The 5,115-nt window shown below is 40.3% G+C and overlaps 1 non-coding gene across 1 annotated transcript; it reads right to left on the reverse strand.

Moving 5' to 3' along the window:
* Positions 1-661: 661 nt before the first annotated feature.
* Positions 662-767, reverse strand: LOC122897798. Its single transcript, XR_006382640.1, has one exon. It is a non-coding gene; the product is annotated as a U6 spliceosomal RNA (small nuclear RNA).
* Positions 768-5,115: the final 4,348 nt, after the last annotated feature.

Below are 5,115 nucleotides of genomic sequence, written 5' to 3' on the forward strand. Positions count from 1 at the left end.
TCAAAGGCAAGGTGCAATATGACAATTTCAGTTTCAAGTGAAAGATAACCCAACTCAACCTAGTTTAAACAAGAGAGAAATCTATTGTTCTGTGTAAATGGAAAGTCCAGAGCTGGTTCCAGTCACTCAAAGGATAACTTTCACTTTTCCTCCTTGACTATGATTTTCCCTGTGTGTGCTTTATCTTTTGGAAAATTCCTTCCCATTGTATTAACAAGTATAGATTTACACCATCTTTATACATTTTAATTACATAGCTAAAGTTTCTTACTCAAATTCTAGCAAATATTTCTAACAATTTCCCCCACAGACTAGCTTAGATCGCTTGCCCATTCCTGAACTAATAATTTTGGCCAAGGAGATGGGATACTCTAATTGAAAATGCATATCATCTTACAACTTCTCTGGTCAGTCAGAGAAGTCAATAGAAAAAGGTTCTATTAGTAGAGAAAAAATGAGGTGGAAAAATTGTGCTAAGTAGACAAAACTGTAGCTAACACAATAGACTACCAACAATGTGTCCAACCTTATGATGTGAGAAGGGCATATATAATATGGGTGTAACAAAAACAGAATAATTAAATCTCAATTATCTGGATGTTCTATATAGAAATATTGGTGGATCATATGACCATTTTTTTCCAGGTAATAGCCTTCTTTTTTTTATTTGGGATGCTTCACAGTTTTGTGTGTTATCCTAGTTCAGAGGCCATGCTAATCTTCTCTGTATAATTCCAGTTTTAGTATGTGTGCTGCTGAACTAGCACAACAGCTTTCATTCTTGATTAATATTTCTCCAGTACACTCTTTAGAGTGTATTTCTCCAGTAAACTCTTTGGACCAATTGCCCCAGAATTTTTGGGAATCTTGTTAAAAATAATTTTCTGGGTTCTATCCTAAATCTGTTGAATCAGAATCTACAAATAAATTCCTCTTGGATGGGAATCTACAGTTTTAGCAAGCACTCTGGGTGTATCCTAATGCATCCTAATGCTCCAGAGCCATGGCTTTATGTTATTTAGACATACTGAATTGTTGGGAGAGGCTATTGGATTTGGTTTTGTAATATAGGATGTAAATCAAGTAAACCTATTTTTAGTGCTCAACAAATATTTGATGCATTGAATAATTGTTCCTTATTAGTTCAGAATAATTAAGTAGAAGCCCTAAGACTAATAATAATTCAAAATCACAGGTATTTTTTTAATGTGGGGAATTCTGGCTATGGTGGAGTAATGAGGACAGCAAAAACTCTCTACTCCCAAAAAACTCTAAAACTTGACAATATTGTTTTTTAAAAATCACCATTTCAGGAATCTGGAACAGAAAAGAAGCAACCAACAAATTGAGAAACATTTTTTCTGAATTTCAGGAAAATTCAGAAAACTGAATTTTAGGAAAGAACAATGAAAGTCTGTGGCATACTTGTCTTGGGATTCTACCATCCCTCCACCATATTAGTGTAAGGTAGTTCTATCACAATGGAGCTGGCAGTGAAAATCAGCAGCATTGCTAGTAGAAGGGGCTAACTTTATTAGAAGCAGATAATGAAAAACTTATGTTCAATAGAAATGTCAAAAAAAAAAAAGAAGCTACCTCAGTAGAAGTGAGCAGGAGTGCTAGCAGCTATGGTAATCTCAGGGTGAAGCCCTATATGGAATCAGTGGCAAACCAAACAACCAGCTGAAACTTAACAGAAAAATTTTAGATATGAGAGAATCCTGGTGGAGCTCTCCTTGGCTTTGTAGGAGGTTACATCAATGCAAAAGGAGACCTGAAAGGATCTGGTGGAAATTAATGTCTGGGCAGTACATGAAAATGACCCGAATTTGTACATTATACATAAAGTCACACACAAATCCATCAGCAGTGTGTGGATGCCTTACTGACACAGTTATTTGAGCATAACCTCTGACCAATTGTTAGCTGACCATTAAATTAGGAAAACAAAGAAGTGATTCCTAAGAGGCCAGGCTTAAAGGAAACAAAATGATTTAAAAAATAAGCACAAACACCAGAGACCACAAAGCATAGGGAAGACAGATTCCACTGAAAAGCTACAAATAAATGAAATAAAACTAGCAAAACAGCCAGCTTCAGGGGAAAAAAAACAAGAATTCAGAGCTCCTACAATATATTTCATAAAATGTTGAGTTTTTAAAAATAAAATGTCAAGACATGAAAAGAAATAAGATTCAAGGGTAGGGTCAAGATGGCAGAGTAGGATTATTCCCCAGTTCACCTTCTCCTGTCAAAATGTACACTAAAATCTGCAACTACATATAGGACCACTATCTGTAAGAATGAACTGAAAACTAGCAGAACAGATCATACACAACTAAAGATATAAAGAAAAAAATCACCTTGAGATGGTAGGAGAGGTAGAGATGTGATTTGGTCAGGACCCACACCCTCAGCACAGCAACCTACAAGCAGGAGGGGTATCATAGTTTCAGAAGTCTTCCTTGAAGAATGGGGGGTTTGCACCCCACATCAGGATTCATAGCCGGGGGGACTTGCAGGAGAAAGATGAACCCCCATAATGTGTGACATTGAAAACCAACAAGGTTTATGTTCAGGAGAGCTGGAGAGCACTAGGAAACTGCAACTCTTCTCTTAAAAGGTGTGCACACAGTATCATTCATTCTGAGTACCAGCACAGAGGCAACAGTTTGAAAAATACCTGGGTTACATGTGAAGATTCCCTGACTAGGATGGGTACAGAGAAGCAGGGGTCTATTAGAATATTCTCTGAGGACAGAAGCACTGATAGGTACCTTTTCCTTTTTTAGCTTCTCCCTTCAACCTAGGGCCCAGAGCTGGTGAACCCTATTTCTGACATTCTCCATCTACTGTACAAGCTCTGCTTTTGCAGTCCTGCCTGACATTCTCCTGAGAATTCACCTTGCCCAAACCACCCACTGAACTAGGGCCCCTTTCCAGCACCTTACTGCTTGCCAATCTTGGTGGACAACCTTGGCCGGCAGCAGAGGCCCTCTCAAGCAGCTCTCAGCCCTGAAACTCCTAGTGAGCATCCTCAGCTGGCACTGGGATCCATCCCAAGGGCTTCTGTCCCAGGGGACCAGCTCTCCACACCAGAATACTTCACAGCAAGTCACATAGAAGGCCTGCTCTGTCCACCAGTGCACTCATAGCTGTCATAGCCAGACTTGGGAGACAGCCATGTTGGGGTTCAACTCCATACATCAGCATACCCACAACAGTTGTGGCTGAGCCTCTCAGCTAGGTGGGTTGAGGGCCAGACCCACTCACAAGCAAGCCTGTAGCAGTTACAGCTGGAGCTTGCAGACAGCCATACTGGGGGTCACCCCTAATAACAACAAGTCTACACCACCTGTGATGCAGCAGCAATGAAGTGTGCAGGCAGCCCCCACATGGGTCATTGCTGGGGCATCTGGCGCAAGCGATGGGTAGGTGGGTGGGGGAGTTGTGGTGTCTGTACTACTGTAATCCAAAGCTTTAGCATAAAGCCACTCCTTCAAGACTGGAAGTTATAACTGATTTCCTCAATATGTGGAAACAATTAGAAAGTTAGGCAAAATGAAGATACAGAAGAATATGTTCCAAATGAAAGAATAAAACAAAACCTCAAATAAGACCTAAATGAAATGAGATTAAAAAAATCCACTAGAAAGTGAGGATGCTCAGAAGATGGTGGAGTAGGAGGATCCTAAGCTCACTTCCTACCACAGACAAACTTAGATAACACACATCAGTTCATTTAACCCAGAAAATCACTAGAAGACTGGTCGAGCAAACTTTACACAATTAACTGTAGAGGAGGCCACTTCAAAAACAGTAGGAAGGGTGAAGACCTGGTAGGGAACCAAACTTCCAGCAAGACAAACCACAAATGGGAGGGTGCCACAGTCACGGAAAGGGAAGAGTAGACCGCACACCAAAGCACCTCATGCATGGAAGATTTGCAGTGGGAAGGTAAGTCTCCATAACATTTGCCTATGAAAACTAGTAAGGCTTAACTTTGAAAGTTTTTTTTTACAACCACCAGGGCTTAAGCCCAAGTACTTAAAAAACCAGCAGGCTCAACCATGGGAGAGCTGCAGGGTGATAGGAAACTGAGTCCCCACTGTTAAAGAGACAGCATAACAAAAACCCCCACTGAGATACTGAATAAAAGCAACAGTTTAAAAGGCTTCTGTGTATATATGAAAGCAATTTCTTACTAATCTCAGAATGTATGCTGGAAGGGCAGGGATCTTTAGAAGACTTCTCCAAGAACGAAAGAATGGTAGGTATCATTTCTCTATCGCCCCACCCTCCACCAGCCTAGATGCTCAGTCATCTGTGGCAACCAGCATGAATATCCTCCACCTAACTTTCTTATTTTTAACATTTTTAATTTTCATTCAATTAGTTAACATATAGTGTATTATTAGTTTCAAAGGTAGAATTTAGTGATTCGTCAGTTGCATATAACACCCAGTGCTCATTACATAAAATGCTCTCCTTAATGCCCATCACCCAATTACCCCATTCCCCCACCCATTTTCCTCCAGCAACCCTCAGTTTGTTTCCTGTAGTTGAGTCTCTTATGATTTGCTTCCCTCTTTTTTATCTTGTTTTATTTTTCCTTCCCTTCACCTATGTTTATCTGTTTTGTTTCTTAAATTCCACATATGAGTGAAATCATATGGTGTTTGTCTTCCCTGCCTGACTTATTTATTTTTTTAAAAGATTTTATTTAGGGCATCTGGGTGGCTCAGGGGATTAAGCATCTGCCTTTAGCTCAGGTCATGATCCCAGAATCCTGGGATGGAGTCCCAGATGAGGGTTTCTGCTCACCAGGGAGCCTCCTGCTCCCTCTCCCTTTGCTTGCCACTCCCCCTGTTTGTGTTATTTCTCTCTCTGTGTCAAATAATTAAATAAAATATTTTTTGAAGATTTTCAAAAAAGATTTTATTTATTTATTTATTTATCTGCCAAAGAGAGGACAAGCAGGAAGAGTGAGAGGCAGAGGGAGAAAAAGAAGAAGTCTCCCCGATGAGCAGAGAGCCCCTGTGGGACTCAATCCCAGGACCTTGGGATCATGACTTGAGCTTAAGGCAGACGTTTAATTGACTGAGCCACCCAGGT

The sequence above is a fragment of the Neovison vison genome, chromosome X (assembly GCF_020171115.1).
Source record: "Neovison vison isolate M4711 chromosome X, ASM_NN_V1, whole genome shotgun sequence".
In the NCBI taxonomy this organism is placed as follows: domain Eukaryota; kingdom Metazoa; phylum Chordata; class Mammalia; order Carnivora; family Mustelidae; genus Neogale; species Neogale vison.